Genomic DNA, 21,406 nt, shown 5'->3' on the forward strand with positions numbered 1-21,406 from the left:
TTATTTGGTTACACCAGCGGCTCCTTTTTACCGACAGGCTAATAAATGCTAACTCTATCCGGCACAGGAAGTACGGATCATGCCAGGGGAAGATAATAGTCCATGTAGCTGTCACTTTAGGGACCGTGGGGATTGTTGCGTCTCATTCCGACTGTTAAAATCTTTGTTCAAAAACATAAGTTGCCAGATTTACAGTAGACGGTGTCAGTTTGCAGATCTATGCCTGTATCTGTGGCTATACTTCATACTATACTTCATGCGAGTCGTAGTAACACGCGGGGTTTTTGCAGTGTTGTGGAAGGCCCCTGGTCAGCGCTGCAGGAATGTCCAAGTCTCTTGAAAAGTAGTTATCAGCTAATGAGAATTCCACTCGGAGCAGGAAGGAAGGGCTTAGAGAGCATGTCCCTGAGCGAATCGGAGCGAATGTTAATCACGACGGTGCCGTTTTAAAGAGAGAGAAGAGAAGAGCCGAGTCTAGACCGGACGATAGAGAGAGAGAGGGAGAGAGGAGGGAAAGAGAGAGGAGGGAAAGAGAGAGGGAGAGAGGGGTGAAAGAGAGAGGAGGGAAAGAGAGAGGGAGAGAGGGGTGAAAGAGAGAGGAGGGAAAGAGAGAGGGAGAGAGGGGTGAAAGAGAGAGGAGGGAAAGAGAGAGGGAGAGAGGGGTGAAAGAGAGAGGAGGGAAAGAGAGAGGGAGAGAGGGGTGAAAGAGAGAGGAGGGAAAGAGAGAGGGAGAGAGGGGTGAAAGAGAGAGGAGGGAAAGAGAGAGGGAGAGAGGGGTGAAAGAGAGAGGAGGGAAAGAGAGAGGGAGAGAGGGGTGAAAGAGAGAGGAGGGAAAGAGAGAGGGAGAGAGGGGTGAAAGAGAGAGGAGGGAAAGAGAGAGGGAGAGAGGGGTGAAAGAGAGAGGGAAAGAGAGAGGGGTGAAAGAGAGAGGAGGGAAAGAGAGGGAGAGAGGGGTGAAAGAGAGAGGAGGGAAAGAGAGAGGGGTTAGAAGAGGGAAAGAGAGAGGGAGAGAAGGGTGAAAGAGAGAGGGGTTAGAAGAGGGAGAGAGGAGGGAAAGAGAGATGGGTGAGAAGGGTGAAAGAGAGAGGGGTTAGAAGAGGGAGAGAGGAGGGAAAGAGAGAGAGGTTAGAAGAGGGGGAGAGGAGGGAAAGAGAGAGGGAGAGAAGGGTGAAAGAGAGAGGGGTTAGAAGAGGGAGAAGAGAGAAAGAGAGAGGGGTTAGAGGAGGGAGAGAGGAGAGGGAAAGAGAGAGGGAGAGGGGTTAGAAGAGGGAGAGGAGACTGAAAGAGAGAGGGGGAGAAGAGTGAAAGAGAGAGGGAGAGGGGTTATAAGAGGGAAAGAGAGAGGGAGAAGGGTTAGAAGAGGGAGAGAGAAGAGTGAAAGAGAGAAGGCGAGGGGTTATAAGAGGGAGAGAGGAGAGGGAAAGAGAGAGGGAGAGAGGCCATGAGAGAGAGTTAAAAGAGTGAAAGAGAGAGACAGAGAGATCATGAGAATGATAGAGAGAGAGAAGATGGAGAAGATATAAGAGAGAGAAAGTTTATAAGAGTGAAAGAGAGAGGCAGAGAGGTCAGGAGAATGATAGAGGTTATGAGAGAGAGTTTATAAAAGCAAAAGAAAGAGTGAGAGAGTTTATAAGACTGAAAGAGAGAAGAAGAGAGGTCATGTGAGAGAGGTTACAAGAGAGAGATAAAAGAGGGAAAGAGAGAGACAGAGAGGTCATGAGAGTGATAGAACTTATATGAGAGAGAGAAGACAGAGAGATTATAAGAGAGAAAGTTTATAAGAGTGAAAGAGAGACGGTCTACAAAAAGAGAGAGTTAAAAGAGTGAAAGAGAGATGGAGAGAGGTCATGAGAGAGAGAGAAGAGGAAGAGGTTATAAGAGAGGGACGTAAAAGAGTGAAAGAGAGACAGAGAGGTGATGAGAGAGAGGTTATGAGAGAGAGAGAGAAGAGGATATAAGAGAGAGACTTAAAAGAGTGGAAGAGAGAGGCAGAGAGGTCAGGAGAGTGATAAAGAGAGAGAAGATGGAGAGATTACAAGAGGGAGAGAGGAGAGAGAGCATTTATAAGAGTGAGAGAGAGAGAGGGAGAGAAGTCCTGAGAAAGAGAGATTATAAGAGAGAAAAGAGTGATAGGTTATAAGAGATGAAGAGAGAGAGGTTTGATGGAATGAGAGGGAGAACTAGAGAAAGAGGTTAGAAAACTGACAGAGAGTTTGTAAGAGTCGGTGTGAGAGAGGAAGAGGGAGAGAAGGGGGAGAGAGAGGGGGATATAAGAAAGAAAAGGGTGAAGGCCGTAAGAGTGTCAGGAAAGAGAGAACGAGAGAGGTTATAAGAGAGTGAGAGAGAGAGAGAGATTGGAAAGAGAGAGTGGCACCTTATAAGGCATGGAGGAAAACGAGAGGGAGTTCGAGGATGAGATGACGACAAAAATGAGAGAAGGAGGTTTGAAAAAGAGAGGTCTGCTCCTGGAGGGAGGGAGGAAGAAAGAGGAGGAGAGGGAGAGAAGGAAGGACAGGGAGAGGATGTTTTTAAAAGCAGTCTCGGTGTTGTCTTCGTGGTTTGGAGCTAATTGGTTTCAGATGAGAATCAGAGAAGGTCTTAATGTTCCCCGTCCTGTGCAGTGATCAGCTCTTTGTCCAAATGTCACAGTCAAAACTTCAGACTTTGAAATGAGGCAGTTAAAAAATAAAAAATATTCCTGCTCGTCACAAAATCTGCAGAATGTTTGGCAGAGTAACTTTGAACTTTTTTAGTAAATAAATATAAATGTTGTGCTGTACTTTCACTGCAGTGGAAGCGAAATGTGATGGGTTATTTTACTACTTTTCAGGTCAACTTCCTGCTTTTTTTTAAATTATTGGAGAGAGACGTAAAGCTGCACTGACGGGAGGTTTGACGATGATACTTCAGTGTTTTTATGGTTGAAAAATTACCACAAAACTTGCCAAATTAGTAACAATTTGCTGCATGGCCCGACAAAAAGCAGATGGCTACATGTTCACAACAGACTGTAGACACTGTACACTGTGAAACTGACATTTTAAAATACAAATACTGCAGGAGCTAACTCGCCTGGGATCCAGAATACTTGAGTCTGGTCACCGGTGAATCTCCTCGTTTTCTGATATGAGTGATTGACAAAACAAATAAGGCTGTATACAAGGAGAAAATACACTGCCTGGCCAAAAAAAAAAGTCACCACCTGGATTTAACGAAGCAAATATGTTGGTGTTGCTGCAGTTGGTCCGGTCGAGGTTCAGCAGGATCAGATTGTGACAGAGTGATCATTTTCACACATGGATTGTCCACCACAGAGTCCAGACCTTAACCCCATTGAGAATCTTTGGGATGAGCTGGAGAAGCTTTGAGCAGCGTCAGACTCGACCATCATCAATGAAACATCTTGGTGGAAAATTAATGCAACACTGGATGGAAATAAATCTTAGGAATGTACCAATACTGTCGCAAGAGCAGCTCAGGACCACAGTCTGCTGTACATCTCAATCGAAACAATGCCGTAATCAAAGCTAAAGGCGGTCCAACCAAATATTAGAGTGTGTGACCTTTTTTTTTTTTTTTTTTTGACCAGGCAGTGTATCAGGGACTGAAAAACATCGCAGATTTCAGTGAATGAAGCACAAAACGTTGTTAATCTGAGGTGAGAGAAATGTAAATTTATTCAAAATGGTGGCCGACAATGAGCTATTTCCTCTCACATGTCACAAAAAAAAATCTGATTGTGCGATCGTATTTGGTCGGACACGACAGAGGGCGTGGTGATCAGACTGTGCAAAAAAAAAAAAAAAAAACACACAAAAAGAGAGATCATTATGGACTTGGCCGACGAGGAACATAGAAGATTTGAGGGTAAATTTCACTGACACCATCACATTAAACTGTACTAAAGCCACTCCTGGTACAAACTAAACAATCATTTAATCATTTGAAGAGTAACTATTAGAGCAGCAACGATTAATCCGAAGAATTTTGAGCTGTCGACCACAATAATCACTGACTATTTTAATCCTCAAAGTGCAAACAGACTGTAACATGAACCGTCTGCCAAATTTACGGTATTTATGGTTTGCTTTTATTCAAACAGGGACAGTGCACAACATTATATTGACCTTAATAAAACAGAAAGACTTTGGTGCCAGGTTATAGCATGAATACTAGTTTCCACTTTTAGTCCCTGGACAGGCTGATGTTGAGTAAGAATTGAGAAGATAAATCAGGTTTTATCATAAACACAGCACCATTATTAAAGAAAAATCATCTTAATGTTTGAATCTCTCTATCTATCTTTATTGTAACTGGTTAACTATTACTTGAAAACGATTCCAAGTCACATAAAAGTAATCATCGGACTAGAAAACTACTAAAATAATTGTTATTTGCAGCACTACAAACGAAATAACCAAACTGATCCTATTTCTGCATCGATCACACTTAAAGAGCCATAAAAACACTGGCCGCTCTTTCCTTTTCTCTCTGTTTTCACCTCTTTCTCTTTCTTTAGCTGTGAAGGACACTAGGGCTCTGGAGATCCTGTCCCTCAGGAAGAAGCCTGCGTCTCTCCCCCTCCTCCTCCTCCTCCTCTTTCTCCTCCTCCTCCCTCTCCTCCTCCTTTTTCATAACCTATTATTTATGTCTGACAGAGCTGCTCCAGACAAATGGCTGCCATATGGAGAAGAGGGAGAAGGAATGAACAGTCAAAGTTTCTCCGGAGACGGATTTGAAATTTCGGTCACTTTTGAATCACGCTATGTGCGCTTTATGAAACAGGACTACAACTTTGATTGGGTTGTAAGAAAAAGTGTAATCTAACAGCTGTTTTTATGTGGGAAAAGAACACTTTGACACAATATAAAGGTTTAGAATTCAGTGTTTCATCTCTTATATGGGACGCTTTTATTGTTACACGGCAAAAATAACTGTTAATTCATTTGATGGGATAGTGAGGCCAAAGTAAAATCTGTCAGCTGGACAAAAAGTTGTAGTTACTGCTGGACACTACCTTATATCTGTCTGAAGAGAGGGGCTAACTACACTGAAACTGTAAACAATGGCCTAAATTCAACCTTTAATGGCCCTACTGCCTCGCTCAATTGTCCTCTTTGTTGCCTTTGTGTGCTTTGGGTCTGAGGATGGAGTTATAAATTGAAGACAGGTGATCTCTAAAGCCCCCCATCCCCTGAGGTAACAGATTTTTTTATAGAGTTTTACTTCAGTCAAGTGGCAGTTTGTGAAAAGTTGTTGAAAGGAAAAGTTGAACATTACACCCGTTTATCACCAATACAGAAAATACAGTCAAGTAACAAAATACAGGAGATGTAATATATAAATAAAGGTCATATATTTTTACTTGTCGAATTATAATTGTTGTTTAAGTTGGACAAGCTCTAGTCTAACTGTAGTGAAATACACATCATTTACGTCACATCTGCTGCCCATGTCCAACCAGGAAGTGAAATTATAAACGTCTAAATTGTAAGACTAGATTTTGAGTTCAATCTGAAATATTACTTGCCTGTCAAGTCCAGAATGAAATCTCCGTTTATGTTTTACACAGACTGATGTCAGCCCGGTCCTCACACCCTCCGCTACGTCTAAAATCCAGTCAAACGTGATCGTCCAATATCAGATAGTTTTGTTTTTTTGCAGTGACACATGTGAAACAAAGGAGCTCATTGGTCACCTATGATTTACAAATAATATCAATGTTATCTCAGCTTAGATTACCAAACATTCAGCCTTTGTCACATTTTTTCCCTTTTATTATTTCCGATAAGGACGAATCACGCCTGTCCCTGATTGGCTAATCCACCTGTCAATCACGGCCATTTGAAAACGCTGAGATTCACCGGTGACCCGACTTATATTTCTGTATTGAAGTATTGAAGAGCTGTGTGTATAATTATATAACAGTGAAATGAGTAGTCTAATCCATCACGTGCACAATCTTCAGTTTCCAAAATGTCAAAATAATTAGTTATTAATATAGATTTCACTGAAACAACACAACACTGAAACATCACTAGTTAAATGCTAGTTTGTCATTATATTTCCTTCTGTCTAAAGCCTTCGTTCCAGTGTCCATACCTCCTGTCTGAGCACTGTCCCGTAAGAATAATCCAGTCCCATAGCAGGACACGGGCTGCCCCTGTAAACTTGTTTAAACTCATGTGAGCCTGTGTCCTCCGGGAAGCATTTTTCTGCCACATTTAATCCACATAAATGATTTAATGAGCACCCATAATAACGTTAACAGGATAGCTGGGATTTTTCAGCGATGACTGGCCGGTCGCTCACGTGCATCGATGCATACGTCTCAGAGTCGTGTCCGGCTTGTAAAGAGACGGCTCTGAGCGAACAGGTGCTTTTCCACATATACGGATGACCAATCGTCTGCTTCCTCTGAGAGCGAGGAGGCGTCATTACAGCGTGAGACAGAACAGTGATTTCACATTGAACGCAGTTGAAGTTTACTCACAGTTTCACATCGTTGTATGAGTAATAATGGAAACGACTGTGACACGGCTGATGGGCACTGACATATGAAGTTTATTGCTGTGTTTTAATGTTTTTGACACCATTATCTCAGTTGTATTTTGTAAAACTAAAAAGCAGCGGTGGATGAAGTACTGTATTTTCCAAACTATAAGTCGCTCTGGAGTATAAGTCGCACCACCCAAAAAATACATAATAATGAAGAAAAAAACATATATAAGTCACATTTTTGGGGGAATTTATTTTATAAAATCCAGGACAAAGAGCAGACATTTTATCTTTAAAGGCAAGTTAAAATAATAATAATAATAAACTAGAAAACAACAGGCTGAATATCAGTACATCACGCTAACGCAACACATTTATATTTATTCAGCGACATGAAGCACAGACAGAACTGAACACGTGTCTGGTTTGTTAACGTAAGATATTAACAGTTAATCAGATAAATAAAGAATAAAAAACAAGCAACGAGTTTACTCTAGATCTGACTCCAAATCAACAAATCCACTGAATTCTTCCTCCTCGGTGTCGCTTCTGAACAACTTCACCAACTCCGGAAGTAAATGGCTGCCATACTGGTACAAGCAAGATGTGCAATTATATAACTTTAATAATTTCACATATAAGTCGCATCTGAGTATAAGTCGCACCCCCGGACAAACTATGAAAAAAGTGCAACTTATAGTCCAGAAAATACGATAATCTATTTTGTTACTCAAGTAAAAGTACAAATACAGAGGCAAAAAGTTACTCAAGTAAAAGTATCACATGAAAAAAATGTACTTAAGTAAAAGTATTTAAGTGTCTGATTAAAAATATACTTTCAGAGTAAAAAAGTACAAGTATTTCACACTAGTGTTTAAAGCGTTAAATGTAGTGATATTGATTAAAAACGATACATATTTTGGTCAAAAGTAACAATACAAATCAATTCCAGTTCATTTTTCTTCTGAATTTTCTGTATTTATTTTTATTTTGCTCAAAGCTGAAGCCTGAACTCGAAAACTTTATTCAGGATGTTTCCACAAACGTAGTAAAAATAACCTCTTAAATCATATGAAAAGTACTTTTTACTTTTCAGTCCAGTTCAAAAATGTAGTGGAGTAGAAAGTACAGCTACTGCTCTCAAATGCAGTGAAGTAAAAGTAAAAAGTATCCACTGTAAAATGTACTCAAGTAAAGTACAGATACCTAAAAATTTAACTTACGTACACTACTTTTACTTCATTACATTCCACCACTGTTAAAAAGTGCATGTTAGTCTGATTCTGTGAAAATAAAAACTTTATTTATGACTTCAGACTTGATAAGGAAGAGAAAATATAAACAGTGATCAGTTTTTATTACATTTCTGCACATCAGTAAAACCGTCCAGAAAACTCCGGCAACTGCTCGTCCGCCCAAAAGATAAAATACAACCGGAGCACAAATGTAACGTCATTTATGAAATACCCTGAATGTCTTGCCATAAAACACATCAGGGAAACAGGAAAGGCTTTCAGTACACAAAAAAAAAGGAACGGAGGACAGAATTTGAGAAGGAAACAGTGAATGCGTGCGAGCAACGGAACACAAAGCAAAACAGGAGCGACTCAAATCGACTATTTCTGACAAGTGCAAAACAGAGAAGCACATTATGAACTGAGACGGAGCGAATACCACTGGGACAGAGGACGACAAACATCATCACTGGATTAAGAAGGCAAGAGAAATACAGAAACGTGCCCACGGGACTGTGAACCGGGACGAGGGGGCTTCTTTACTCTCACACACCTGGGATACTGTCTTGAAGAAGCCGGGCTGCAGATGGCGCTGTCGTCCTGTCTCTACTGGTAGGAAGAAACCGCCAAAATCTGTTTAAATCAGCTGAACGGACACGTCACTGCAACATCAGGTGACCACGCTGAGGAAGAAGAGCGCTAGTGAGCAGTTGAAACGAAACCTCGGTCTGGAAAAAGAATCTAAAAAGTACATTTCTGCTCCTGACAGGTTGCCCCAGCGATAATGGAAGATGGGTCAAATGCAGAGGATAAGGTTTCCCATAGACAGCTAAACTTTTTCCAATAAATAATGATAAAATCTGACTGGTACAGAAGTATCCATGGACTAATAATAACGGTAAAAGTTTTGGTCAAGCTCAATCTCATGTAAACCAAACTCAAAACTCAAATCACTGTGCTAGCTCCCTGTTTCATCCCAGACTGAAGAGAAAATCCGTCTGCTGACCCATAAATACATCACTGGTCGGGCACCACTGTATCTGCAAGGCCTTGATCACTTTGCAATCTTCAAACTGCACCCTCAGATCTTCAGGTGGCTCCTTAAGTTCCCCCCTACGAGGTGACGTACAGTGAAGGACCGAGTCTTCTGTTCAGCTGCACCGCGACTCTAGACTTGCCTCCATGTCCAGCCGAGAGCCACAACGACTCCGCCTGGGACTTTTTTTTTAATCTAATCTAAAGCTCTTTTTATTTAGAAAAGCTTACTGTTGATGTTTTTAGCATTTAGCAGTTACTATTTGTTTAAAGTTCTTGTTTTATTGTAGCACTCTGACATTCTATGGATTGAAGAAGAAGTACATTATAAATAAAGGGATTACGTCTCTCGGAACGCCTTGGGGTAGCACCGGAGGAGCTGGAGGACGTGTCTGGGGTGAGGGAAGTCTGGGAGTCCGTGCTTAGGCTGCTGCCCCCGCGACCCGGCCCCGGATAAGCGGAAGAAAATGGATGAATGGGTAAACCAACAGATTTTCGTCTGACATGTGGAAATTATCGATCTTTTAACAGCTTAAGCTAATGCGGCTAACGCTAGCAACGATTTATTTAATAGCGTTTTATCCGTAAGTGTGTTTAAATATCGCTTCTATCTGTCGTCTTGTGTCCAGTTAAAGACCTGTCGCTGTCCGGTCTTGTTTATTCAACTCTTGCGTTGCATTGTGGTCTACCGTGGGCTACTTTTGCACTACTTTTTAGCTCCCCGGACATTCGAACACCGCTAAAAACGGAGTAACCCCTGAATATTGTCCTAAGTACGAGATGTGTACTTACAGACACAGCTCATGTTTTACGTCCACGTCTATACCAACACCGTAAGCGCGTTCAGAAGCTTCCGGACTTCATCTTTAGCTGTAGCTGAACGTGACTGACTTCTTGTTTACTTAGCTGTGAGCTCCTAAAGTTTGCTGTGAGTTGGAATGAATGGGCCCGGGTGGAGCTGACTTTTTAGATTTTGGGTCGTGATGTGTCAGACATAACACTTTTCGTGATAAGCAGAGGTGTCGCTACAGCTGCGCCACGTTAGCACCCACCGACATGTGAATCCAACGCTAACAGCTTAGATTCAACATTAAAAGAAATGAACGTGCAGATTTCACGTAGAATAACTCACAGACGGGCAAGAAATTATCATTATTAGAGGTTGTGCAACTTCGTTAACGTCAATATTACTAGCAAAAAAAATCATTCCCAGGCGTCAAATCGATACGGGTCAATCTCAAATAAGCCTAGTCTCCCTAAAGCAGGTTTGTCAAACACATTTTCACTGAAGGCAACATCAGCAAAATGGTCACTCTCAAAGGGCCACACGTAAAATAAACGCAACTACTTTTTTTAACTCGTTCATTAACCTTCTCTGTATTTATTTCGTATTTGAGTTACAAATATCGCATATACATTTCCGTAGATGTAAAAATATGGCTGTGTAACTGTATCTCCGGATAAACTGACATTTTAAGACAGTCAAACCTTTTAATTTATCTTGTTGTGGGCCACATGAAAAGACGTGGGGGGCCGCATTTAGCCCGGGGACCTTGAGTTTGACACGTGTGCCCTAAAGAGTTGGTCCAATTTCAATCCAATCCAATCCACTTTATTTATATAGCACATTTCATAAACAAATTGTTTCCAAAGTGCTGCACAGAGACAAAGTGACGTAAAATAAAAAGGAACAACAATCAAAAATAAATAGGTGCTCATTTAATTTGACTAATAACTAACTGTACATAAAATCAATAAAACACATAAAAATAAATAAAAAAAACACAGAGGACCACACAACTCATGCGGTGTTAAAAGCCAGAGAATAAAAGTGGGTCTTAAGACGAGACTTTGATTATGTAAAACCTTCAAGACGAGAAAGGAACTGCGAATACAACTTGCAGACTTCGGCTTCAACTTTGAAACCTTTAAATCCACTCTTTCACTCAGCGCTTCGTTTCCTAACAGGTGATGAATTTAAAACCCATCACTGCTCACTCGAAGAAAAAGTAGACTGGCCATCGCTCTGTCAGAAGAGAACAACACTGTATAAAATCTATTCAGACGGGACTACTTCATCCGCAGACGGCCTGAATATCTCACTTGTTGAACTTTGGTACGGGAACTTTTTAACGCAAGATCTCACGATTGTCTACGTTGACGATACGATACTTTAATAATCTGGTGATAAACATTTATACTCACATTTGCTCCTGTTTTTAATGTTTCAAATGGACCTATGAAGTTATGTTTTGTCAGTTTTGTGTTGGTTTTGTTCTGTATTTTAACAGGAAGTGCATGAAAAAGAGGCTGTATGAGTGAGTACAATGAAATAATGATACGTACGAAATGCTAACTAACTTTGTGCATGGAGCCACAGTTATAAAATATTGCAAACGTATTGTAGTTTTGAGCGGGAGTGGAAAGAGTTTTGAAAATCTGTACTGAAGGGATGAACAGTTACACGGCTAAAAACGTACTCCAATTACCATTTGCGTTACAAAGTTGGCCACTACTGCCAACTTGAATAGATATGCAAATTATACGCAGTTTTAGTAGCGATTTAGAGCAGTTTCTTATACAAAACGTGATTACATAAACAAATTAAATCTTGTTAAAGTTGTTTTAAGCTGTAATTAGCGTATTTTGGAGCGGTGGTTAATCAGATCTGGCCATGCTTTGTGCAGTTGTTTTGTGTGTTTGTTGGTGTGGAGAGAAGAGCAACTCGGACGCCGATATGACATGGCTAGAATCATATTTCATATTTCATATTTCAAGTTCATGCATGTGTAGGCCTACTAAAAAATGCAGTATGTGAGTATGTGTAATTACCGTATTTTCCGGGCGATACTGTAAGTCGCTCTGGAGCCAAAATGTAAAATAATGAAGAAAAAAAACATGTCGCACTGGACTATAAGTTGCATCTTTTGAGGAAATTTATTTTACAACATTCAAGACCAAGAACAGACATTTTATTTTTAAAGGCAAATCATAATAATACCAATAAAATAGAGAACATCATGCTAAAGTAACACATTTATATTTATTCAGCTACATGAAGCACAGACAGAACTGAACACGTGTCTGGTTTGTTAACGTAAGATATTAACAGTTAATCAGATAAATAAAGCAGAAAAAACAAGCAACAAGTTTACTCTGGATCTCACTACAAATCAATAAATCCACTGAAATCTTCGTCCTCGGTGTCGATTCTGAACAACTCCGCCAACTCCGGAGAAACATGAAGCACGGCCTCTTCTTCCTCGTGGCTGTCATTAGAATACGATTTTATTTTAGTTGCATTTTTGTTGAGTCTTTCTCTTTTAAATTACCGTAATGTTGAAATTTTAAGTTATCAACGGTACAGGGGTAGGAGATACTGGTTAATATTGTGTTGTGCGAGGGCAATAACAAAGATGTGACATTATATATTTGAATAATTTCACATATAAGTCGCGTCTGAGTATAAGTCGCACCCCTGGACAAACTATGAAAAATACGGCAGGTGTTTTAATATAGTATAAGTATATTTGTGTGACTTTTCAGAGTTTTTTTTTTCATTTTCGTTGCATTCTTAGTGTCTGTTTAATCCTGTACAACAACATAGAACAAAAATCTACAAACAGCACCTTAGTTTGAACTTTTCTGGACTATTTTAAAGCAAGAATGTTTCGTTTTGAATGGTTATTTGTGGTTAAAAAAAGTCTAAAAAACCCGTATAAGAATGTTTCCAATTTAAAATCGATCTTTATTTTCCTGGTCGCGTCCAGTTGCGCACATGCTCGTCTGTTTGCGGTCAGTCGTGGCGTATCCCATAGCAGTTTAAACAGGTGTGTTCACTAATGTTTTTATCATCTCATCCTTTTGCTTTTGCTTCGATCTCCTCCTGTTTATTTTCCTGTTCTGCTTTTTCATGTGCGTCCTTCCTCAGTTCCTGTCTCCTCTCCTCTCCGCTCTCTGAACTTGAATGAAAGTATCTGCTCCGGTCCCGAGGGAGCGGCTGGACGCTAATCCCCTCAGGAGCTTCCTACCTCCTCACCCTGTCCCCTTCGCCAGACGCACTTCCTTCCTCGGGACTAATAGTTATAATAGTATCCCCTTCTCCCCCTCTCCTTTTTCTCTCGCTTTCTTCTTTTTTTTCCACCCATTTCTCTCGACCTTCTTACTCTCAGCTTCACGTTGTATCTATCTCTTTCCCCCTTTATCCCTCACTCCGTCTCCAGTCTCTCTCCCTCCCTCACCCTTGCCTCCCTTTCTCTTTCTTTCTCCATGCCCCTCTGTCCCCCACTGTTTTTCTTTCTACCTCTCACCCATTCTCTCTTTCTCCACCTCTCCTTTCTCTTTAGTTTCTTTCATTCTCCTTCTCTCTCTTCCCATCTTTTTCTTTTGTCTCTCCTCTCCTCTTTGTACTTCTCCCACTTTATTTTTGTTCTCTCTCTGACTCTTTCTATCTCTTCCCCCTCTCTCTCCTTCACCCCTGTCCCTCTGTCTCTGTTCTTTTTCCTATTTTTTTTTATCTCTCCCCCACTGTTTTTCGTTCTACCTCTCACCCATTCTATCTCTCATCTCCTCTCCTCCTCCTTCTTTTTCATTTCTATCATTCTCCCTCTCTCTTTCCCATCTTTTCCTGTTCTCTCGCTTTGTTTTATCTCTCCCACTTTCTTTTCGTTCTCCCTCCGACTCTTTCTTTCTCCCCCACCCTCTCTCTCTCACCCCTGCCCCTCTGTCCTCGTTCTCTTTCCCATTTTTTCATCTCTCCCACTATCTTTTTCTCCCTACATCTCACCCATTCTACCTCTTTCATTTTTTTGATTTTCCTCTTCTCCACCCCTTCTCTTTCAGTCTCCCTCTCTCTCCCAATCTTTCCCTGTTCTCTCCCCTCTCTTTGCATCTCTCTCACTTTTTTTTCATTCTCCTTCCCACTCTTTCTATCTTCTCCCTGTTTCTCTCCTTCACCCCTGCCCCTCCGTCCCTGTTCTCTTTCCTATCTCTTTATCTCTCACTATCTTTTTCTCTCTATCTCACCCATTCTCTCTTCTCCTCTCCTCCCCCTTCTCTTTCATTTCTTTCATTCTCCCTCCCTCACCCCTGCCCCTCTGTCCTTGTTCTCTTTCCTGTCTTTTTCTCTCTACCTCTCGCCCATTCTCTTTCTCCTCCTCCCCTCACCCATTTCTTTCATTCTCCTTCTCTCTCTCCCCATCTTTCTCTGTTCTCTCTCCTCTCTTTGTACCTCTCCCACATTCTTTTCGACCTCCCTCTAACTCTTTTTCTCTCTTCCCTCTCTCTGTCCCCCACTCCGTCTCCACTCTCTCTCTCTATCCTCACCCCTCTGCCCCTGTTGTCTTTCCTATCTTTTTCCCTCCACCCCTGTTTTTCTTTCTACCTCTCACCCATGCTCTCTTCCTCCTCTTCTCCTCCCCCTTCTTTCATTTATTTCATTCTCCCTCTTTTTCTCCCCATCTTTCCCTGTTCTCTATTCTCTCTTTCCATCTCTCCCACTTTGTTTTCTCCCTCACCCCTGCCCCTCTCTTTCCTATCTTTTTATCTGTCCCACTATCTTTTTCTTTCTACCTCTCACCTCTATGTTTTTCTTCTCTTTCTTTCATTCTCCTGCTTTCTCCCCCATCTTTCCCTCTTCTTGTACCTCTCCCACTTTATTTCTTTTTCATTCTCTGTCCCACTCTTTCTACCTTTTCCCTCTATGTGTCTCTTCTATTTCATTCTTTCTCCCCCCATCTTTCCCTCTTCTCTCTCTTCTCTTTGTACCTCTCTCACTTTACTTCTTGTTCATTCTTCCTCCCACTCTTTCTGCCTCACCCCACCACTCCCGCCCCTCTTTTTACCCCTCTTTTTCTCCCTCTTTTCTTCTTGGGGGTTATATTCAGTTTTGTCTTTGGGGGCAGAGGGTCCAGCTGAGCAGATCCAGTCTTTGTTCCACAGGGATTAGTGCAGCAGGTGAGGAAGAGGAAGGGGCACCTTACGGACCCCATCACCCCCTTATAATACTTCACAAAATGAGGTACTACATTGTTACTACATGTTTGTGTACTTCAGCCAGTCGTCAAAAATGCTAACACTTTGGCTACTCCTTTTTGTTGAAAATATCCCCCCAAAAATGCAGTTTTTAATCAAATCTGCATCAATTTTTGAAATATACTGTTTATATTTTAGTTTCTCCTCATACAGGGCCGGTCCCAGCTTTCAGGGGCCCCTAAGCTGAATGTGTCTCTGGGGCCCCTCCTGGCTCAGCTGTTTGTGATTCACATTTGACACATTCTGACTCTGCTCTCGTCACTTTGACCAGTTGTATTTGTGTTTATCTGAACAACATCAGACTGAAAACATCCAGAATGTCACAACTACAACAACACAACAACAACACAAACATATAAGAACAACACAAACATATAAGAACAGAACACAAACATATAAGAACAACACAAACATATAAGAACAAAACACAAACATATAACAACAACACAAACATATAACAACACAAACATATAAGAACAACACAAACATATAAGAACAACACAAACATATAAGGACAACACAAACATATAACAACACAAACATATAAGAACAAAACACAAACATATAACAACAACACAAACATATAACAACACAAACATATAAGAACAACACAAACATATAAGAACAACACAAACATATAAGGACAACACAAACATATAAGAACAACACAAACATATAAGGACAACACAAACATATAAGAACAACACGAACATATAAGAACAGAACACAAACATATAAGAACAACACAAACATATAAGAACAAAACACAAACATATAAGAACAACACAAACATATAAGAACAAAACACAAACATATAAGAACAAAACACAAACATATAAGAACAACACAAACATATAAGAACAAAACACAAACATATAAGAACAACACAAACATATAAGAACAAAACACAAACATATAAGAACAACACAAACATATAAGAACAAAACACAAACATATAAGAACAACACAAACATATAAGAACAACACAAACATTTAAGAACAACACAAACATATAAGAACAACACAAACATATAAGAACAACACAAACATATAACAACAACACAAACATATAAGAACAACACAAACATATAAGAACAAAACACAAACATATAAGAACAACACAAACATATAAGAACAACACAAACATACTGTATATGGGGGGGTCAAGATTTTTTAAATTCTAGACATTTTTTCTTCATTTTTAGTGGATTTTAATGTGTTCCCGTTGGCGACAGTAGTTTAAATTCACATTTTGTCGGGTCCTTGCTCCGGTGTAAACACAGAGCTGCCCTCACCTCTGCACGACTCAAACACAAATGTAGCAGCAGCAGATATTTTACTGATTTTACTATAGATATAAAACAAATCAAATGTAATCGTTTTAGAGGGATATTTAGGCTTCTGTAAACACACAAGCCCCAAACTCGATATATTCTATTTTTTTCAATATAAATGTATGGGCTCTTGGGGGCCCTCTGGTGGCCTCGGGACCCTAAGCAGCTGCTCAATCTGCTTATTGACTGAACCGGCCCTGTCCTCATATACTGTTTTTAATTTTCACATCAGTAGCAAAAGATAATGGATGAGCAGCAAAAGGGTTTACACAGACATCTGTCAAATCAGTAAAAACTACACGTCAAGGTAAAATGCTTTATATTAGAGAAGTTTCGATGCATTTTTAATACTTAATACTCAAATCGAAACAAAAATAACTGTTCTGCACCATAACACAGAGTGACGTGACGTTCCTGAACGAGTCGGCTCTTTTGAACGGTTCCTTAACGTGAGCGGTTGGATCCGGATCAATTTTTGAAAGAGCCGAATCTTTTTCTTTCTAATTTGTCTGCGTTTTTATACTGAGTAACACTGAACTGACACAAGAATCAGCACAGAAGCAAAGCAGGTGACACAAGTGAGAGCTTTATGCACAAAAAAACAAACATATTTGACATCATAATAACAGTTAGTTTTTAAATTATCATCATTTGAAAGGGTAAACGCACTCACACTCTCAGTTTGAACCATTTGAAACACATTTAAGCCTTGGTAATTTCTTTCTGTGATTAAATAAACAGTAAAAGATCTCGTCTTTTGAACGGCTTTTTCGACATAAACGGGTCCAAAAGATCCAAATCCCATGAAACAACTAGAGCCGAAAGTTCCACCACCAATACCACCCTTTAAAATACGACCATTTTAGAAACAATTGTGGCATGAATATCGTCCGCACCGCTGTTATGTTCTTTGGATTTAGCATAATTTTTAGCTACATTTTCATTTTCTGGTTTAAGAAGCTTGTTTGGGACACTTAAAAAGTCATTTGGATGCCAATTTAGCACCAAAAAAAGCCCAACAATTTAATATATAAAAATAAAAATAATAAAAATAGGCCCAAACTTATAAAAAAGTGGGTTGTGGAGTGCATTTTGTGTGCGTGTCTCTTCCTCTGACCTCTCTGACTCATTCATGGTTTTGTGTTGAACTTTCCGTCTTCTCGTCTTGAGTGTGAGCTTTGAACTCCTCACACGGCTCTTTTGAAGGCGGCGTCATAAAACATGCTGTCTTCATGCAGTTGCTCTCTTTGATGGTTTGGTCGACACTTTGTTCAACGCCAATAGAAAACATAAGACACGACCACACCCACTCACAGGAAGGACAGATACAGATGTACGGCACCAGAAAGATACGTGTGCTCTCAATCAGACGCAGGAATTTCGATATAAAACGTGGATTTTTTTGGATGAAGACAAATTATCCTTTGTTCTGGGTATTTAAATTAGACTATAATATATGTAAATAAGTCATTTTGTTCATTGTAAACAGCGATACTGATCTAAAACAGCTTAATAACGCTGGTTTACTGAGTCTAAAACGTGATGATGTCGTACTCCCAGATGAGAAAGAGCCAGTTTTTCCTATTGATTTTATTGTACACTGCCTGGCCAAAAAAAAAAAAGGTCACACTCTAATACAGGGGTGTACAATCTATGGCCCGAGGGCTAAAAGCGGCCCTCAGACCAGTTTTTATGGGCCCTCACGCCTCCTGCTGAACCGGTCCAATTGATCATAAGCAGTACTTTTAACAGCAAATTAAACTATTTCTGCCATGATAACCTCAAATATCTCAATGCATTGCAATACAGACCTAAAATGAATGTGTTTCCAGCCTTTTTTAATACACAGCGGGTCTGTCAAAGCTGTGTGTAAAGCACCGCACTGCATTGACAAATAAAAGTTTTGACACCTCTGCTCTAATATTTGGTTGTTCTGCCTTTAGCTTTGATCACGTCACATTCGCTGTGGCATTGTTTCGATTTCACTTCTGCAACGTCACAAGATTTATTTCCATCCAGTGTTGTATGAATTTCTTTCCAAGATGTTGCATTGATGCTGGTCGAGTCTGACGCTGCTCAAAGCTTCTCCAGCTCATCCCAAAGATTCTCAATGGGGTTAAGGTCTGGACTCTGTGGTGGACAATCCATGTGTGAAAATGATGTCTCTGTCTCTCTCTCTGTCTCATGCTCCTGATCCACTCTGTCACAATTTGAGCCTGATGAATGTTGCTGAACCTCGACCGGACCAACTGCAGCAACACCAACATATTTGCTTAGTTAAATCCAGGTGGCCACTTTTTTTTTTTTTGGCCGGGCAGTGTATTTTGCCATGGAGGTAAACTGACAAATGCTGAACCTGGCCATTTCTTTTACAAACCAGACCCTAGAACTCGCCGTATTACAACAGAAACCTGCATTTTAACAGTCTTCATTTTAACTGCCCCCATCTGTATTAAATATTATCGGCCTATAGAACGTTGTCATTTGAAACCCAGCGATAGAAACGGGTCCATTGACTTCATATCTGTGGTTTTCAGACTTTAGAATGTCACCACACACTTTATACACTTTTCTCACACAGGCGTTAACATTTTCTCACATTTCTCTCTCGTTTAAACTCTCTCAAAGTTCAAAAAACCTTCGTAGGCGTCTTTGTCGGTGCAGAACGTTTCATCGACATTGTGGGTTTTGTTGGGGAGAAAACAAATTGCAAACGTACAGCACTTTAGAGTCACACTGCGAACTGGAATATAGTGAGGAACAACTGTATTCAAAAGGTAAATTCGCAAATGTTGGATCTGATCATTTCTGTAATTGACTAGACACAAGATCTCACTGCATTACAACAAAAATCTGCATTTTAACAATATTCATTTTGGCTGAGCCTCATCTGTGTTAAATATTATTGTCTTATAGAATGTTGTGTCATTTGAAATCCAGCTGTACAAAACAAAGTAAGAAACCCACCCACAAAAACAACATCCATGTCCACTTGCAAAACATGAAAAATTAACTTCACACAAACAAAAAAAGACCTTCAATAACCAAGTCTGTGTAGATGGTTGTTAAAAAAAGATCAGGAAAAACCTCCAAACCTTATAAAATTTATTTTCTGAGCCCTTCAAGACAAATCTAATTTACTCTAATTTAAGAAATAACACATCTTTAATCCAGTGTGACACTGTGGGTGGGGCTGCGTCTTTTTTTCCCTTAAAAAAAAAAAAAAAAAATGCTGGTAGATTTATGTATTTTCCAGACAACTGCTCAAAAAAAGCGAATGTGTTTTCAAAAAATAAAGTCATTAAAATTAAAATAACTCAGTCCTCGCCTCTGCACCAATGAAACGTGGTGTCGTGACCTGAAAGAGAGAAAAAAATATTAGACGCTACTGAGCTACACAAACTCAACTTTATGAGACCAAGGTATTTCCGAAACTGTAAGCACATTTTAATAGAACTGTGAACTATTGGATTATTAATTGTCAGGCTTTTACTTAAATTGACGCACAAATAACAGCCGGCAGTGGAATAGAAACAGAAGAAAGCTTAATAACAAACATTTTAAAAATACACTTGAGATGTGCACTGGAACGCTCTGAAATAAATATAAATATCTGGAGAACACAGACATTTTAACCACATTCACCCTCCCAACTAATGAGAGGTGAAAACGTGACCACTTAGACAAATCCTGCTGTATTTTAAGTTGCAGTTCAGTAAAATGTTCCTCAAAGACGTCATTTAAGTTTTTTGTCACAGTCATACCGAGATAAACAAAACTAAGTACAGCAATCTTAAAAGGAACCGTCATTTTTGCTAATACCTGAGACATGAACAGCAGGAGATCATCAACATAAAGAGATTTTATTCAGTGCCCCAACTTGAAATACCAGGGATTGAATGTTTACTTCTTGTCGTTATGGTTCAATATTTAACACAAACAGAAGGGGGCTAAAGGAACAGCCCTGAACGGTGCCACAATGTCGACTAAACAGCTTTGTATAATAATTATTAGTAAGCACAATGGGTGACGGACAGGCGTACAATAGTCGTACTCAGGATTTTTAAAAACTGCCAAACCCAAATCTATGCAAAGTCTCAAACAGGTAATTCATCCATGGAGAGAAACATTCAGCTGGACTAGGAGTGTACGTTATATTAAATAAACGATAGATACTAAAAAAGGAACGCCTCTTTAACAAAACCGGTCTGATCAGAAGAAATAATGTTGGGCAGAACTCTTCAGAATCGGTGAGACAAAACTTTGGGAAAAATTTTGTGTAAATATCAGGAGCCACAGTGGGGCATTGTATGAAAGTGTTGTGTGTGTGTGTGTGTGTGACTGCTGGTGTTGGTTGGAAGGGCCGATGGTGCAGACTGACAGCCTCACTTCCGTCAATCTGTCCCAGGGCAGCTGTGGCTACAATAGTAGTTTACCACCACTGAGTGAGCAGTGAATGAATAAAGCAATGTGTCTTTGAGTGTCCACAAAAGCACTATATTATTAGTTATAATTCAAAAGTCAAATCGGTGAATACGTATGATGCAATTTCTGCCGATGTTTTTTGATTTGAGGAAATTTGCAATTACTGTATGGAAGGAATTCAGACCTGGATGGGATTATTTTCATTATTTTACTTTTTATATTATTTATAATATTACTTACTATTATTTATTTATTTATTTATTATTAGCTAATTTTTCTTTTGGTTTATTTTGTCTTTATTGTGTATTTATTATTATTACTATTGTTATTATTATTACTATTATTATTATTATTGTTGTTATTATTATTACTACTACTATTATTATTATTACTATTATTATTATTACTATTATTATTATTACTATTATTATTATTATTATTATTATTATTATTATTATTATTATTATTATTATTATTATTATTATTACCAGCTAATTTTTCTGTTCTGTGTCTATGCCCATCTGAGGCAGGGGGTTGAAAAGGCAGAAAAGTGTAATTGGATTGTAATCTGCACAGCTGCAGTTGAGAACAATACCTGAATAAAAATTTGATCACAAAAAAAGTGAAATCGATCAAAACAGAGGTTCATTGTTTCAGAAAATGTCGCAAAAGCCCCTGAATCCACCAGTTGCTTGAACAAACAGCACACCTACCGTATCAAACTGTAATACTTCCACAACTATTCTACCTAAATAAACTGTTCAAACCCACATGGTAAAAGTAAAATGAAACCCACCAATCACCGACTATCCAACGTCTTTTGAAGCTCATCAAGTTTTCCATTCA

This window comes from Periophthalmus magnuspinnatus, chromosome 14, assembly GCF_009829125.3.
Source record: "Periophthalmus magnuspinnatus isolate fPerMag1 chromosome 14, fPerMag1.2.pri, whole genome shotgun sequence".
Taxonomy (NCBI): Eukaryota; Metazoa; Chordata; class Actinopteri; order Gobiiformes; family Gobiidae; genus Periophthalmus; species Periophthalmus magnuspinnatus.